Source organism: Pinus tabuliformis, chromosome 6 (assembly GCF_031772625.1).
Source record: "Pinus tabuliformis cultivar Carrire ecotype Pingquan chromosome 6, CPIR1, whole genome shotgun sequence".
NCBI lineage: Eukaryota > Viridiplantae > Streptophyta > Pinopsida > Pinales > Pinaceae > Pinus > Pinus tabuliformis.
In genome coordinates this window covers 1,629,907,554-1,629,927,023 of record NC_142292.1, presented here as the reverse complement: position 1 = coordinate 1,629,927,023, position 19,470 = coordinate 1,629,907,554, and the positions used below count along the sequence as shown (strand labels likewise).

Genomic DNA, 19,470 nt, shown 5'->3' with positions numbered 1-19,470 from the left:
GAGATTAGTTGACCCTCTAATGCCTAAATACTTATACACACATTTTAAAAACACTAATTAATTAGAAACACTAACACTATAACTAGCTATTTAATTTATATATTTACAATAGTTGATAATTAAATTAAAATTCTGGAAGCTTTATTTCCAAATAAACACATCTATCAATATAATTATTAAACTACTATTTAAAAAATTAATTAATTTTTTTGTAAGTCTATTTTCTTTTTTAAGCTTTTTGCTAGAGTTTTTTCAAATTAATTTTATTTTAAATATAATTACAGATTTTTATAATTATAAATTTAAGTCGTTAATCTATACATTTCAAATTTCCTATTGTAGATTCCCTATACATTCCATTTATATATTCAAAACTGAATTTTAATCAACAAAAGAATTGTACTATGGAAATGTGAATTTCTATGTTTTTTTTCGTTTAGTTTAAAGTGTATTTTTATCTCCTAAAGAGTTTATATGAAATGTGAATTTCTATTTTTTTTTGTTTAGTTTAAAGTGTAATTTTTATATCCTAAAGCGTTTGTAGATAATAGATAACATAGATGTAATATTATTATTATTTTTAATGTAATAATAATTTAAATTTTAAATTTGATTATTTATAATTTTATATTTGAACTCTTGATTACACTTACTAGCAGTATAACTTCTACATACTTATATGTACCTTTCAAAAACACCAATTAATTGGAAACACTAATATATTAATACATTAGAAATTTAACCTCGAATCTCTTAAAATACATATAGAGAAAATCGTTTCTATAGTTTCCCTCGTAATTATTTTCAGTACACTTTCTTCTCCTCAAGTCTGTAATTCATGTTTGATAAGTATTCAACGTGTGAACAAAACAAACTAATTTCCAAACCCAATTGTTGCCTCAATCATGGATAAAACAAGGGAGCCACTACCGTAGCAGTAGTCCCTGCCGGGGTTGAGAAATCCCTGACGCCCGTCCTCGCCCCGTCAGCCAGCAGTCCCTCCCTGAGCCCTCTCTCCTCCCTTAGTGCTCAAATCATTAAGGCAGAACAATCTTTCTGCACAAACCTCCATCGCTTAGTTATAGTTTCAAATTTATCATTTGTTTTTAGTTCATAGTTATTTTTAACAACATCCATTTGGTGTTCCTCACATATGGATCCTAACTTTTCTGGAAATTTATTGTATGAACAACTATTCCCTATTCGCAATGGATCCCAACTTTTCTGAAAATTTAGTGTATCAACAATTGTTCCCATACAACTTAGATCTGCGCACATTTAAAAGTCAATGTCAAAATAGAAATATGAAAAAAAACACTATTTTGAAAATTTAGTGTATTAACAACTATTCCCATGCAACTTAGATTTACGCATATTTAAATGTTAATGTCAAAATAGAAATATGAACAAGGAACGCTAGTGAGGACAACCATGAGAGAGCACTGAGACATTTGTCGCCAAGAAGGACAAGAGACATACAAGTGCCTGACTGGGTGGCTAAGTGTCAAATGAGAATATACAAGTGTCAAGCCGTCTTCCCTACATGCGCCAAACTTTACTTTTTACTACCCTTCCATCAATGCACTTGCTCCTGTAATTTTCATTTTTCACCATTTCATAAAGACTTCTTTCTTATTGATAGCGACAAGGAACGGAGATGTAACCACGGTCCCAAAATTACTGATAACTTAATCAAACCCTCCCCCTTTCCTTTCTATCTTTTCCAAAATGATTAGTCAAGTAGACAAATGACTTCCATCGTGGGAGATATTGTCACCTTATCCCTTTGCTATGTAGGGTACAAGCCGAGAAACCAGTAACTCGATCTTGTTAACATCAAAACAAAGCTTACCGTAAGCCACGTCACCGACTAACTATAACCGCAATTAATTCATGGCCCACGTGCTTGACTTATGCATAACACACAATACCACTGGCTAAGAAACAAGACAAACAAAACTCGACATCATGCTTGCATGCAACCCACGTTGCCTCTCACTGATGTCACGCACGTCTTCTGGGTGATCGCAAATGCCCGCCGAGGAATCGAAGAGGCCGATTTGAACAGCAAAATGCTTGCAAATGTCTTGGATTGTCTTATTCCCAATGCCCCCAATCTGGAACATGTGTGTCTGCAAACGGGAATGGAGCATTATACAAGCACTCATGATATTTCCACCATGGATTTGATTATTGATGCTGACGAGGTTCCGGATCAGGAGAGACTTCCCAGGCTGACTAATGGCTCGAAATTCAGCCACCATGATAAGTTGCAGGACGTACTGTTTGAAAATTAGGAGTAGAGAATGATATTAAGATCAGCTGTTCCATCAATTGGTTTGGCCAGTCATTCATTCCCATGGAGTGGATCATATAGCTTTTGGGCTTGGATTGATTTTGTACTGGAAAAAGATTGGTGCACATCTCAGGGAATGAGGGATGAACAACATTCTTGCTAGTAGAATAAAGGTACTATCTTCTAAAATTCATGATGAACTGAAGCCTTAATTCTGTTGTTTGTTGTTATATCCAAGGTTACTGCAGAAATCATTCTACATGAAATTCAAACCGCAAACTATGTGCTTTTCATTTCAACAATAAATTGCTGAGCAAAAGGAAACCATTTAACAAAAAGTTTCGATAATCACCTCAAGTCACATGTAAGTCTTGAAACCTATGTAGTAACTGGTACTCATTTGAATCCTACTCTGTTGTAATTTACCTTAACTGACGCTTGCCTACAGTAACCAAACATGTGAGTTTTGCCCATTAATACCTCAATTCTCAAAAGAAATGCGAAGTGTCTTTGGAGGATAAAGTCAGTTATAAGTTATGATGAATCTGCGCTTCAAGAAATCACTGGAGGCTGCTTCAGCGTGATTTTCCAAATTTCAATTTACGGTATTTCAAAACTTTATGTCTCCTACCTCTAAGTCTCCTTTCTCTTTCTAGTCCTCTATTTGTTCAGAGCCCAATTATTTTTAACTGTTCTTGTTCTTGCCAGTATTAAACAATTTCTACCCACCATGTCTCCATTAGACAGACATGGAGACGGATTGCATAAGAAATGGTAGATGAATTCTTGCCTCTTGAGCCTTCTCCTCTTCCTGTTCAATATTATTTATATTGTCTGCAGTAAATAAACACGGTTAAACCACAAAATATGGATTCATTTAAAGGCGAGGAAATTAAAAAATGAAATGGCTGCATTTTTTCTGTTCTACAATGTTCGATGTGACCGCCAAGCTGGACATACCCACTTACTTATTTTTCACTTGACCTGCTTATGGGCTTTCTGTCATGTTATGTCTTCCCAAACTGGTGTCGGAGATGCAGGTCAAGGAAAATTTTAAAAATTAAACATGTAAAATTAGCTAGCTTATGTGTGAATAAACCCCAGAAATTTTCTTTTTCTATGAAAAGCTTCTGCGCTTTCTGTCATGTTATGTCTTCCCAAACTGGTGTCGGAGATGCAGGTTAAGGAAAATTTTAAAAATTAAACATGTAAAATTAGCTAGCCTATGTGTGAATAAACCCCTGAAATTTTCCTTTTCTATGATACAGGTTTCATTTAAAGACGCAGATTTTAGCAGATTTTAGCATAGAAATACCAGGGGTTATGCCGATTCCAGCCAAGGATGTGCCGACTCCCATTCAAGACAGGTTTGACGATGCCTTTCACTGGTTCGTGAAGCATTCCTCGAACCTGCCGAAATCCACAAGGATTTTGGTAAACACCTTTTAGGAACTAGAGGGTGAACAGATCAAAGCACTGAGGGATGGAAAGGTTGATCCCACCGATGCTAGGCAAATGCCCCAAATTTATCCCGTCGGCCTGCTCATATCATCCTCGCCCGTTGAATACGAAGCAGATTGCCTCAAGTGGTTGGACTCTTCGGTTCTGAACAAACAAGCGCCCTCTTCGGTTCTGAGATCATTTCAATGAATGTTCATCTCAGCAGCCTAAACAAACCCATCTCGGCAGCTATAAACAACCCTGGTAGCTAGAAATGACGACAAGTGTAAGATTGTAAGCTTTGTAAGCTGCCCCAACCGCCAGTTTAAAAACTTAGGATAAAATCGCTTCCCCTCGCGAAAAACGGCATTGGGGCACGTGAAGCTTGCAATAAGAGGCTAAATTCAAAAGTTTGGTTAAAATTTTCATAATGAAAATTTTTTCCCAATACACTTTGGTTAAAATAGAAGTAACAAAAAAAAATGGGTCAACTGGTGAATTAATAGACGGTCAACGCCATATCGAATGCTATAGTCCCTACTATGCCGGAGGCAAGGACTAATAAGACGAGTTTCCAAACCCAACTATTGAGTGAATCATGGATAAAATAAGTCCAAGAACATGAATGCAAGTCTCCCTGGAATTTAGGTGCGAGTGCTCCACACAGTTTTTCTGCGAGAATGTTTTATCCACGATGACAAACTAGTTTATTAAGGGAATTGCATTCTAACAAAACCACATTTTAATCAATAATTTTTTTTTAATATCGAGCTGTGGACTTCAATATGTTTTATTTTTTCCTTCTATTTATTTAAAATGTATTTTTTTTTCTCTTAGAACGATTTACAGAAATAGTTAATGAGATTGGTTTTGTAATTGCACCCTAGTTACAATTGCTAATACTTTAACTTCTACATACCTATATAAATCATTTAAAAACAGTAATTAATTGGAAACCATGAAATATGTTTGATGATCCAAAATAAATATTATCATAGGTTATTAAGTTAGAATAAAATAATTATTAATTTAAGATATTAAATTATTAATTATTAATCTAGAATATTTACTTATTAAATGAAGACATTTAGAATTAGTATATTGTTTTAAAAAGATATGACTCTACAAATGTGTCGTATCTTAGGCTTTATTTTAGTAGAATTGTTAGTAAGTTGTTTGAATAGATCTTATTGTAAATGGACACTTGTTATTTTATAAGTGATCCATAATTAGAGGTAGTTAGGAAAATAAGCTTATAAATAGCTCATTGCAAGAGTGTTTTGTTGTTCGGGTGTAAACTCTTGAAAAATTTCAGATGTAATTGTTTTTCTTATTAATAAAATTACGTGTCTGAGGACACTTCTGCCATTATTGTGGTATCAGAGCTCCAGTAATGCTGCAGCTGATGTGAGGAGGAGATTCCAGCTCTACAGGCACATGGAAAACTATATTTATTTGGTCAATTAATAAAATTGTTCTTTTATCTGTACCTCTGTTGTTAATGGAATTAGCTATAAACTGATGGCAGATTTGATTTGATATGAGCATCCACTGACCCTGACATCTACGCCCATTATTAAATTGTCGACCAATCTATAGAGATTAAAATCTGATATTTGCAACGTTAATTGTCTGTAATTGATATTAATCCATTACAGAGCTTTGCGTGGAATCTTGTGTTGTGTTAGAGGAGGAGTTCTGAGCATGTATCCCTCACCAGTGAGCTCAGGCGGATGAAAGAGATATGAGATTTAATGTTTTGTACATAGAGTAGTAGGGTGTTTGTTTTATGTTCTGTATGACTGCGTGTGGAAATAATTTCTACGCGAGTGTGAGAGCCTTTATGCTAAGATCCGCGATCAATTCATATGAAATAATATGGAGATTGAAGAGCAAATAAATTAGCTCCTTTGTGGTTAAATCCGAGTATAATCCCTCTGCAAATTTGAATTTGGGGATGGCGGCGGTATTATTCCGTGCATTAATGGTTTCTCCCTGACGAATTTCAGGAGCCGTTGATGCAGCGGCAGAATCATAGTGCAGGAGTTTTGAAGACAAATTTAGGTTACGAGTAGTCGTGTGATAGAATTCATGGCACTTTATTAAAACTCTGCCAATGTTCCTTTGTCTCAGGACGAGGCAGAGTAAGGTTGCCATGCAAACTTGGGAATCTTGACTTACAGATATCGTCTCCCAGCAAAATATTTGCAAGGCTCCAAAGATATTCAAAGGCTACTTGGGAATATTTACTTACAGATGGATATATCACCTTCCAGCAAATCTATTCGCATATCCAAATTCATGTGAGATAAGATTTTTTTTTTGTAACTCGGAGAAATAAGGAAGTTTCTATTATTTGTAATATGGAGATATAAGGAATTTACTATTATTTGTAATATTTTTGGAGAAATAAGGTGTGAGAAGGTGTAAAGGTTATTTGTAAATGTTAGGGATAGTAAATTTTGTAAATTTTGGAGTAATAAGGAGTTTTTATTTGTAATTTTTTATTTGGAGAGATAAGTGTGACATTGTAACTCAAAGTAATTTTACTTTGGGGGGGGTTTGGGTAACATTTTCTTTTACAGGATTTGCAAGATTATTGTAAAAGTCAAATTTTTAAAGTTACCTTGTAAATTTTTGAGAAATTGACTAGAGCCAAGTGCAAAGCTCAGTATTTTTTCTCCTATTTCAACGACTATACAAGGGTCAAGGCCAAGCCCCGATAGATCGTTTTTTGCGTAGTGTGTTGCATGTTATGTTGCCCATCTTGATATTTTTTGCTTTTGAGCTTGATTCTTGGTGTGAAGCTTGAACACTAAAATGTCAAAGTTGATTAATTTGTTTTCTGATTCCGAAAAACTTGAAGGCACAAAATCTTACAAAACATGGCAATGCCTCATTGAAAGCGCTCTCATTTATAATGAACTGTGGCATGATATATGTGATGGTGATATTAAGCCAAATAAACCCACAGATGCAACTGAACTAGCGAAATGGGAAGTTAAGAATGCCAAAGCATTAGCTCTCATTAAATCTTCTGTTAATGATGAAATGTGTGTCCATATGGCCAATGCTATAGATGCATGGTCTGCTTTAAGAATTTTTAAAGACTTCTTTGATACTTAACCTATATCAAAGAAAGTTGATCTACAATTAAAATTGTTGCAAAAAAAATTGACTAAAGGTGGTGATGTTCTTGAATATATATCCAAACTTAAGAATATTAAGCAAGAAATCATTAATGCTGGTTTTCAAGCAGTAGATGATAGTTTTATGGTCACAATTTTAATTGCTGGACTTCCTTCTTCCTACACACATTTCTTGGAAACTCTACAATTAACTGAAAAGTTAGAGAAACTAAAGTTTGACGAGCTCTGCGAAATGTTGACCCAACATGATAAAACCTTTGGGAAGAAAAAGAAATTTGGTGAAGGTGTCTTTTTCACAGAGGCCAACACTAGTAAATCATCTAAAACTAACAGTTCTAGAAACAGAGGCAGAGGGAATTTCAATCAGAATCAAGCAACACATAATGTACAAAGTAGAGTTCGAAGCCAAAGTAGAGGAAATAACTTTAATAGTGGAAAAAATTCAAACAAGAGTAATTTTCAAGGTAGAGGAAACAGTCAAAGAAGATGCTATTTTCAAGGAAGAGGAAATAATAATCAAGGTAGAGGACAACCTCAAAATACAAGTCAAAGTAGAGGCAGAGGAGAGTCTCCAGGAAGAGGAAGAGATTTAAGTCAAATTGTGTGTTGAAGGTGTAACAAAGTTGGATATTATGTTGAAGATTGTCGAACTTCTATTGACAAAATCCCCAAGTTTCATCAACACTCAGCCCAATTTGAAAATGATCAGGATGATGATAGTTCAGAATATGTCTTTACTTCTTCGTCGGCATTAAAACTTTCATCCCATCTTAAAAGTGATTATGAAGATGCTTGGATCTTGGATTCATGGGCAACTCAGCACATGACTTGTCGATGTGACTTTTTTCAGAATTTTCAAGATTGCAAACTTAATTCCATCTTTCTTGTAGATGATAAAAAACATACTCCTTATGGAAAAGGTGCATTTAAAGTTTCTCTCCATGGCATTGGAGAGAAAATGATTTCAAATGTATGGTATGTACCAACCTTTAAGAAAAATTTATTATCTTTAATCACAATTCGACAAGTAGGACATCAGGTAATTATGGAAGATGGACTAGTTAAGATTAATTCAGTCAAAAAGAACTTGCAAATTTTGATGACAGGTTATGAAGATGGAAAATTGTTAAGGATGAAAGGGACAGTTATTCCAAGATGTTCTGATTTTGCAGGGGCAGTGACTACAGGAATTTCACCTATAAGATTATGGCATGTAAGATATGGAAATTAAAATTTTGATAGTCTTTCTCAATTGCAAAAACAAGGGATGGTTAAGGGACTTCCAAATTTCAAAAAGGAAAATTCAAAATGTGAAGCTTGCATTTATGGAAAACAAAGTCGAGAAAGTTTTCCAACAAGTTCATGGGGCACAAACAGGTTGTTGCAACTAGTTCACAGTGATGTTTGTGGACCACTACAAACTTCATTCAGTGATTACAAATATTTCTTACTATTCATTGATTATTTCAGTAGAATGACTTGGGTTTATTTCTTGAAGCAAAAGTCATAAGCATTTGAAAAGTTTAAAATTTTTCGCCAACTTGTTAAAAATGAAGTCAAAGAAAAGATAGGCACTCTCACGACAGATAATGGGGGAGAATTCACTTCAAATAAATTCAAAACTTATTGCAGTGATAATGGCATAAGAAGACATCTTACAAATGTTTACACTCCACAAAAAATGGAGTAATAGAAAGAATGAATCACACCTTGTTCGGAATGGAGAGATCTATGTTAACTTTCAAAAAGATAATTTCAACATATTGGGCAGAAGCAATTCATACCACTGTCTACTTAAGAAATAGATCTCCATCTGCTTCTTTAGATGGAATCACACCTTATGAAGCATGGTTTGGTTTCAAACCTCGAGCTAAACATCTTAGATTTTTTGGATCATTATGTTATGCCTTAGTTTCGAAAGAAAAAAGAACTAAGCTTGACTAAAGAAGTTTGAAATGCACAATGATTGGGTATTCTGGTTAGAAGAAAGGGTACCATCTTTTGACGAATGGAAAATTTATTGTAAGCAAGGATGTAATTTTTAATGAAACAGAGAGTAAGAGTGTTGAAGAAATCAAAAGTCTTGTTCAAAAGTTAGAAACTAAAGGCAGTCAAAGAAAAGGAAATTACAAAAGTCAACAAAATTCACCAAATTGGTATGAACTTGATTTTCCTTCATCTGAATAAGATTCATCCAGTCCATCTACCTCAACAACACCATCAGGATCTTCTAGCAATTGATCCGCATCTCTAAGCAACAACAGTTCTTTAGACAATGATTCTCCACTTCCAGAATCTTCAACTGATTGACAAGCATCAGTTTACATTAATCCTCTTTACAATGATGGTGACTTTTCAGAATCTCAAACAAGTGAGCATCAACTACCAAAATGGTTCGTTCAACTTTTGAAAGATGTAAGCCATGATGAGCAGAATAAAAGAGGAACAAGGCAGTCACACAAAAGTAAAGGAAATTTTGCCTTTTTAGCAAATGCTTTTACTGAATCTTCCACATACAAAGAAGTAGTAAATCATAAAGAATGGCAACAGGCTATGATTGAAGAATATCGATCAATAATTGATAACAACACTTGGAAACTTGCTGATTGTCCTCAAAATGTTAAACCCATAGGATGCAAATGGGTATACAGAATTAAGTACAACCAAAATGGAGAACTTGAAAAGTATAAAGCAAGACTTGTGGATAAAGGATTTGCATAGCAAGAAGGCATTAATTATGAGGAAACTTTTGCTCCTATATCTAAATGGAGCACCATCTGATTAACACTTGCATTGGTCGCTCAGAAAGGATGGAAAGTTCATCAAATGGATGTAAAAAGTGTTTTTCTCAATGGGAATTTACAGGAAGAAGTATATATTACACAACCACTAGGTTTTGAAGTTGAAGGGCAAGAACATAAATTATGCAAATTGATCAAGGCTTTATATGGGTTTAAACAAGCTCCCCGAGCTTGGTATGCAAAAATGGATGAATACCTTAGGAAAGTTGGTTTTCAACGAAGTGAATCTGATGATACTTTATATGTGCAATAACAGGGTAAATATCCGGTGAATCTTGTTATGTATGTAGATGATTTGATCATTACTAGAAACAATGATGATCATATTGAATAGGTGAAAATGAAGTTACATGCAGGTTTTAAGATGACAGATTTGAGATTACTTCACTACTATCTTGGAGTTGAAGTCTTCCAATGTCCACATCATATTTCCATTTCCCAGAGTAAGTATGCAGAAGAGGTTCTTCAACGATTTGGAATGTATGATTGCATGCTCATTCTTACCCCCATGGAGCAAAACTTGAAACTTTCAAAATTTTAAGGTGGAGAAATGGTGGATAGCACTACTTACAGACAGTTGATTGGTAGCTTGATTTGTTTGACAAACACTCACCCTGATCTATCTTATGCAGTCAGTATTCTTTCATGTTTTATGCAAGAACCATGAGACAACCACTAGAATGCAGCCAAAAGAGTTCTTCATTTAATCCAAGGAACAAAAGATTTTGGTCTTCATTACACAAAGACTAAAAACTTTGTACTTGGCGGTTCTTCAGATGCTGACTTTGTTGGAAATATTGATGATCGAGCATCAACATCAGGTTATTTAATGAGCATGTGGTCAACAACAATGTCTTGGAGTTGTAAGAAACAAGCTACAATGGCCACTTCTCTAGCCGAAGAAAAGTACATTTCAGCATGGGAAGCAACATGTGAAATTGTTTGGTTGCACAGAATTTTGCAGGACTTGGGCATTTCTCAGGCAGAAGCTACATCATTTTATTGACAGTCAGTCAGCCATTAAGCTTGCTAAGAACTTAGTTTTTCATTAAAAGACAAAGCATGTGGACACCAAGTATCATCACATCAGATCTCTCATTGCCAAAGATGTCCCCAAGCTAATTTATTGTCCTTCAAAAGATCAGATCTCTGACATTTTCACGAAACCTCTTGGCAGAATAAAATTTACTAAGTTCACCGATGAACTTGGTATTTGTTGTAATGTATCTTTGGATCATAGTGAGGAATGTTAGATGATCCAAAATAAATATTATCATAGGTTATTAAGATAGAATAAAATAATTATTAATTTAAGATATTAAATTAATGATTATTAATCTAGAATATTTAATTATTAAATGAAGAAATTTAAAATTAGTATATTGTTGTAAAAAGATATGACTCTACAGATGTTTCGTATCTTAGGCTCTAATTTAGGAGAATTGTTAGTAAGTTGTTTGAATACCTTTTATTGTAAATGGAAACTTGTTATTTTATAAGTAATCCATAATTAAAGGTAGTTAGGAAATTGAGCTTATAAATAGCTCATTGCAAGAGTGTTTTGATGTTCGGGTGTAAACTCTTGCAAAATTTTAGATGTAATTGTTTTTCTTACCAATAAAATTACGTGTCTGAGGACACTTCTGCCATTAAGATATTAGAAATTTAATCTTGAATCTCCTAGAATACCTATGGCTACAGAAACACTTTCTATTGTTCCCCTCATAATTATTTTGGACTAAACTTTCTTCTCTCCTCGAGTCTGAATTTCATGTTTGATAGGTGTTTAATGTGTGAACAAAACAAATGAGTGCCAAACCCAAATGTTGCATGAATCCCAGACAAAATAAGTCCCTAACCCTGGATGCAAGTCTCCCCAAAACTTAGATACGAGTGCTCCACGAAGCGTTTCTCAGGGAAGTTTCCTCCAGGATGAAATTTATAGGCGACGAACACATTTATTAAGGGAATTGCAATGTAACAAAACTACATTTTAGTCCCAAAAAAAATTATATTTTTTAATGTGTAATTTTATTTATTAAATGTTATATTATTATTTTTTAAATGTAATAATAAGTTAAATTTGAAATTTTATTACTTATAGATTTTTTATTTGGTTTTATATTTGCACCATATTTACTATTAAACTTCTAAACACTTTTATAAACCATTTAAAAACACTAATTAATTGGAAACAATGATATATTAGAAATTTAACCTGGAATTTCCTAAAATACATATGGCTACATAAAATCTTTCTATTGTTCCTCTCATAATTATTTTGGAGTAAACTTACTTCTCTCCTTGAGTCTAAATTTCATGTTTGATAAGTGTTCAATCTGTGAACAAAACAAATGGGTTTCCAAACCCAAATGTTGTGTGAATTTGAAATAAAATAAGTCCCAAAACCGTGGATGCAAGTCTCCCCAGTACTTAGGTACGAGTGCTATACGAGGTTTTTCTCTAGGAAGGTTTCCTTTGGGATGAAATTTATACGCAACAAACACATTTATTAAGGGAATTGCACTGTAACAAAACTGCATTTTAATTAGTAAACAATTTGTAATATGGGTTTTTTCTCTAGGAAGGTTTCCTCCAGGTTGAAATTTATACGCAACAAACACATTTATTAAGGGAGTTGCATTGTAACAAAACAACATTTTAATTAGTAAAAAAATTGTAATGTTGACTTCTCAACATTTTTTTTATTTTTTTTTGTTATTTTTAATTTATTTTTATCTTTCAAAGGCGTTTATAAATAATCGATAAGATGGACGTGATATTCAAATTTTAAATTTAATTATTTATAATTTTTTTAAACATATTTATGATATATCCTTTTAGGTCATCAAACACCTCGAGACGTGTGTGAGATCTTTGCGAAGGGAAAATATGACTCCATAGACTTGGTTTTGGTAATTCAATCTCCCTCATCATCCATTGTGAAGAGAGACACCATCCTTTAGCTGAGATGAGATCTATTGAGCAACCAAAAGAATACTTCCCTCACTAAGAGGGAGCATTGAAATTGGATAGTGATACTATTTTCTTTCCTTATGATGAAAGAAAATGAAAATACATGCCTAGTTAAGAGGGAGTTTTGAAATATTACATACATTAGTTTATATTTTCATCACGTGATAAAATTATGAAATTGAAATTTTATTTCCCTCTAAAATATTTTTAAATTCAATCTCATTATATTTCATGTCGGCTAGATCTAATAAGACACCCATTTGACTACCCTCAAGACTCTAGATAAAGGATCCCTTCATCCTCATTTGGATCATAGAACTTGTCTTTTGGATCTGTGATCCAAAAAAGGAGGATGAAGAATAGAGGGTTGACTTTCATAAGTAAGGATTGGAAGGTCTTTTATTATTCTTCATTACTAGTCCAGTTATTATCTTCATTAGTGAAATTTTGAGGTATAAAATGGGCCTTAAAACAAAAACGTACAACCAAAATCAAATTTATAAGAACCAAAAGGATTCAAGATGATGATTTCAACAATGGGGAATGATTCACCATTTTTTTAGTTAAAAAGGAAAAAGATATATATATATATATATATATATATATATATATATATATATATATATATATATATATATATATATATATATATATATATATATATATATATATATATATATATATATATATAGATTTTCAACTTATCTCCCTAAGATTTTACTCAAATTTTTAGCAGGAGAATTTGTTGGATGTAAAATTTAATTCCTCTTCCAATGAGTACCCATGTTGTACACTTTCAATGGAATCTACTATACAAAAAAGACAAATACATGAAAAGTGTGATTGTAATCTCATTTTTCCATATATATTTTAATTTTAGTATAGAAAGGTCCATTGAAAGTATGTAAGACGGGCACTCCTTGGATGAGGAATTCAATTCTACATCCAACAAGCGATCCTGTTCAAAATTTGAGTAAAATAGTATCGAGATAAGTTGAAAAATAGTTTTTTCCTTTTTCCCTCTAAAATTTGATGATGTAATGTGATCTTATTTTAATATTTCTACTATTATTTTATAATATTCCTTAGGAAGCCAATTTTAGACCTTAAATTTTCTCTAATGGATGTTGTTTCTCATTTATTGGTGTAGTATGAACTCTCTCTCTCTCTCTCTCATATACAAAAGAATTTTTTGGGTTTCCCCTTATGGGTGTTTCCTTTGACTAGGGCATAATTTATGTGTCACTCGCCTCATGGTATCTTGTCATTTCTACTATCAGTTTCTTATTACTGCTCCATGATGAAAAAATTTAATGCTAATATTGATGTTGTTAATTGTGTAAGAAGATTTCTCTAATTCTTCTCTTGTCGAATAACTAAAATATTTACAAGTTATTATTATTATTATTATTCTAATTTCATATGACAGGGACTATACTTTAGGAATCACTTATTATTCTTTGGTATAACACTTCACATTAAGGGAACTACAACATCACCCCTATACTCCATTACAGAGCACCTATTGGCGTCAATAATAAAAAATCACAATAAAAAATGCTACAATATGATAATTAAAATTCTTATCAAAATTATTTTGAACTCTTCATCAAACAAACAAGGGATGCAAGCAGCCGGTAGTCCCATCTGGTATATAATTTTGTTTTTATGTGTTTACTTCCTAAATGTGGTGTTTAAACTAATCATATCCTAAAATTTTGAAAAAAAGAAAAATCTAAAACATAAACTAGTTAAACACCACCCTCATATAAATCTCTATTATAGAACCTCATGAATAGATCAGAATTGTTGCACGAAACCCAGGGCTAGTCTTGGAAATTTTAGTTAAGATTCTCATAAGATTTTCCATACTTTGGAATATTTTGAGGTGGATTTTGACAAACTAATAGATTTATCTTTTATCAAGAGGATAGGTATTTGCTTTTGAGCTTATGTAGATCTCAAAAACTTACATAATAAGGATTGATATTGTTTTAGGGGATATTTTTCCTCTTTTCTTTTCCTGAGAAGTTGAAAGCATCTAAATTAACAAATTGGTATATGCCAAGAGTTCTAATATCTTATAATCTCTAATGATTGAATGGATAATATCTAAGCCAATATAGACTTCAAGAGTTAGTACATATTGCTTTAAAGAAGAATATTTTGTGAGGTTTGAGGTAGAGACAGTAAAGTTAGTTCTCTCCTGCAATGGTGCCTCATTTTGCTGCTTTAGACTGATAACAAAATAATTTAGATTTTCTTTCTCATTTTACAAGATAATATTACAGGTTTTTTGTCTCATGACTACACCCAAATTAGATGCTACTGCATCTCTGCTACCATCACTGATTGGCTCAATTATTGTTGATAAATAAAAGAAATTATACATGTCTGATTGTTGATGGCCTGACTAAACCAAATGCAAGAGCAGGTCATTGAGATTTGGTTGCACCCAGTTTCAAGGTTTGCATACCATCCAAATGCAATTGTACATTGTTTTATGTGTGAAGAATTTGAGCCCATGTTTATATAGAAATCTATAGGAGGAGATAATCTTCTTCAATTTTGTCCACAGTTTAGTTGATGGAGATCATTGTGCAGGGAAATACTCTGTGAAATCCTGCTCTTGGAATAGAAAACAATGGGGTTGAATCTAGAAGTCCAAGTAGACATTGAATGGCACCAAAGGATCAATACTGAGTACATGGAATCCTCAAGACAAAAATCCATGCAAATGGAGTGGCATCACATGTTCTTCCCAAGACTTGGTTACTAGTAACTTTCTAGATTCCATAGAACTTTTAGGTATCGTTCCCTCACAGTTTGCAACTCTTAAATCATCACTTGTAATGTCTGCAACCAACCTAGATAGTACACATCAAAAAGAGATTGGAGATTACAAAAACTTATTTTTGTTAGATCTGAGTGGAAATGGATTAACAAGAAGTATACCCTCTGATATTGGTAAGCTCAAGAATCTCTAGAGCCTTATTCTCAACTCCAACAAACTTAATGGAACCATCCCTTTAGATCTTGGCAATTGCTCCAGTTTGGTCAATATACTCATATTTGATAACCAACTGAGTAGCATGATACCACTAGAGCTTGGCAAGCTGTTGAACTTGAAAGTTATTCGTGGACATGGGATGAATCCAAATATTGAAGGTGAATTGCCTCATGAACATGGAAACTATGAGAATCTTAGTTTTTTGGGGCTTGCAAAAATGAGGATTTCTACAACAAATCCTCCTTCATTTGAATAATTAAGAAAACTACAATCAATTTCACTTTATGCAACTCTGCTATCAGGACCAATCCCACCTGGGCTAGGCAATTGTTCTAAACTTGTATAGCTATATCTCTATGCAAACATTCTATCAAGTTCTCTACCCAAGGAGCTTGGTAGGCTACAGAAGCTCGAAAATCTTCTTCTATGCAAAAATTATTTGGTAGGAAATATACCATGACATGTTGGCAACTTCGCAAGTTTGGAGGAGATAGACCCATCACCTAATGCTTTGTCTAGAAGCATTCCTAACACAATAGGCTACTTGAAGAATTTATCTGAGCTTCAATTCAATGTTATCATTTTTTGTGGTTCAATACCTTCTTCCCTTGTTAATTGCATTAGTCTTTCTCAACTCCAACTTGATAGTAGCCAGATATCTAGAGAAACACCTGACATAATAGGATAACTAAAAAATCTGATACTACTGTTTGCTTGGCAGAATAGGTTGGAAGGAATAATTCCTCCTGATATATGTAACTGCAAAGAACTTTAGTTTTTATATCTTACTGACAATAGGCTAATTGGAAGCATTCCTCCAAGCATATTCCAATTAAAAAACCTCACAAAGTTGCTTCTTCTGTCAAATGATCTCATTGGCTCTATTTCTCCTAATATAGGCGATTACAAATATTTGATTAACAATAAGCTCAGTGGGTAAATTCCAAAAGAGGTTGGGAAACTAGAAAATCTAGACTTCCTTGACATGGTAGATAATTAGTTTACAGGAGCCCTTTCTCCAGATATCGGAGGATGCACTGCACTTCAAATGTTGGATCTTCATGGCAAGATACTTACATGTAATCTACCCAACACGCTTGGTTTTATGCAAAATCTTCAAGTATTAGATTTATCATGAATATGTTTGTGGGTTCCATACCCTCTAAATTGGGAAATCGTGTTTCATTGGACAAGCTGGCAATGAATGGACATGATATGTCTGGAGAGATACCAAGCGATATTTCATTGTGCACTAGGTTACAATACCTAGACTTGAGCAACGATAAATTGACTGGTAGCATTCCTTTTGAGATTGGAAGCATAGAAATATTGGATATTGCAACTAATCTCAGTTGGAATTATCTCTGAGGCCTCCTTCCTTTTAAGTTTTCTAGACTCACAAACCTGGCAGCCTTGGATATATCTCATGATATGCTAGTTGGAAATTCGAGTATTCTTCGCCAGCACAAAATTTAGTGTCTCTAAATGTTTCATACAATAATTTATCTAGGTATCTGCCAGACACGAATTTTTCAATAACTGATAATTATTTTGAGCAATTAGGGGCTGAGTCCCCTGGATTTTTGATGTTCAGATAATCATAGGCCTTTTGTTTAGTTCCATAGGAATGATGTTGTTTCTGGGGATATGTGTGCTAATTAAAACCAAGAAAATGCCTTAACAAGAGCTTGAATATTTAGAAATTCAGTGGTCATGGCAGATGACCCTATTCCAGAAACTCAATTTGTTTGTAGAGAATGTTGTTAGTTGTCTGGTTGAGAGAAATATCATAGGAAAAGGTTGTTGAGATGTTTTTTACATATCTAAAATTCCTAATAGAGATGGCATAGCAGTAAAGAAGCTAAAAGGAAGGAAGGGAAATAGATCAGAGACTCATTTGGTGCATAAGTGAAGACATTGGGCTCTATGAGGCACATAAACATTTTGAGACTTCCTGGTTATTGTTCCAATAACACAACCAAGCTTTTGATGTATGATTACATGCCCAATGGAAGCTTGAGTGGTTTAATGCACGAGATGAGAGGATCATTGGATTGCGAACACAAATACAACTTCATTTGGGGAGAAAGACAAGGGCTTGAGTATCTACATCATCATTGTGTCCCAGGGATCATTCATCGTGATGTCAAAGCTAACAATAAATCATTGGGCCGTCATTTCGAACCTTACCTTACAGATTTAAGCCTCACCAGGCTTATGGATTCCTCTGACAATTACACCATGTCTTCAAAAATGTGGCTGGATCCTAGGGATATATTGCTTTCAGTGTCCTTTGTTCCATTCATGTGTTTTTACAAACTATTTATAAGATGTGTTTCAGTAAAGCATAAGGAGCTTAAAAATATTTGTTATGTCAAAACAAGGCATGACAACTATATGTACATAGTTCACCAAGCATTTCACAATGTATCATCTTGAGTGTGAATGACTCTGGGGGAGATGGAAAAATAGAGGGCAGTTACACAAACTAGCCCTAGTTGGGTAGTTTCACCAACTAAACCTAGTTGGTAGAGATCATTATACAAAATCCCTTTGAGCTTGATGTGATTGCTAGAAATAAGGTCTTTTCTGCTTTTGAAAAATGAATGGTATATTATAGAACAATAAAAGAATACATCAGGGTGCATATAAATTAAAGAGCCAGATTGTGATTGTGCAGTTTACCTATGTTAAATAGGAAAGGAGTTCCCCCATATCTGCCTTGCCTCCAATATTAAGATGATAAATATGAATATAAGACAATGAAGAGTCGGACTTAATCTATAGCTAAATATGTATATACTGAATACATATACAAACAAATAGTAAGAGATGTTGTAGATAATTTAGGAAGCTCATAGACTAATAATCACTCCACGCAAGAGGGCTTCTGACAAATATAAGATAGGAAAAGGGTCACAAAGACAAAATATACACGTGGCAACCTAACACAACATAAATAAAAATCTGGTGACCAAATCACCATGATATGATGTTTGTGGCACAACCTACAATACAAATACTTTGTTACAATGTCAATGTAGAGGTAATTGCAAAGCAATAAAAAGCAACAGATGACACTCCTTACGTACTATTTTGAAATCTAAAGGTCGATTGATTAGTCACCTCTGTTATAGAGATATTTGGGCACTACAACCTCAATCATATATGTCGATAAACCAAGGGCTCTTTAAACCATGAAGTGTTATTTCATACCCTAAAAGATCATGGTCAACTGATTATATCATTTCCCAGAAGTTCCACCTGAAAAACCACTCAGAACTGGCCAAAACTAGACCATACTGAGTGTTCCTTGGTCAAGGTGCAACGCATAGTGACTCCTACACTAGCGAGGTGCGATGCATACCAAAGAGGCCTTCTGTGGGGTGTGATGAGAGAGAATGGACAAATGTTTGAGGCAGTTTGCTAAGTGGATGCTCATGGAATCTTCTAGAAACTTCCTCTATGACACTTGCCTCTCTGAATTCGCCCAGGGATGAGTAAGAGATCCAAGAAATTTCCAAGTGGAAATAAGAACTACAATTGGAATGACACTAATCCAAAACCCAGAGATGACTCACACCTCTGCAAACATCTATAAATGGATCCCCCATCTGAGAGATCTAGAGGATGGAATTTTGTAATTTGTAAAGAAGTGTTGTTAGTTTGTCTTTGAGAAGAAGCATCGTATTGTTGGGTGATCTTCCTTTTCATTGGGTGAAGAGGGATTTGATGTTGGATCAGATAGTTGGGTTGTAATCCTCTCTTCTACTATTAATAAAGCTCTTTAAGTTTTCC

At 33.9% G+C, this 19,470-nt stretch overlaps 1 pseudogene; it reads left to right on the top strand.

Moving 5' to 3' along the window:
• Positions 1 to 1,976: 1,976 nt before the first annotated feature.
• LOC149265154 (uncharacterized) lies at positions 1,977 to 18,023 on the top strand (annotated as a pseudogene).
• The last annotated feature ends 1,447 nt before the right edge of the window (positions 18,024 to 19,470 follow it).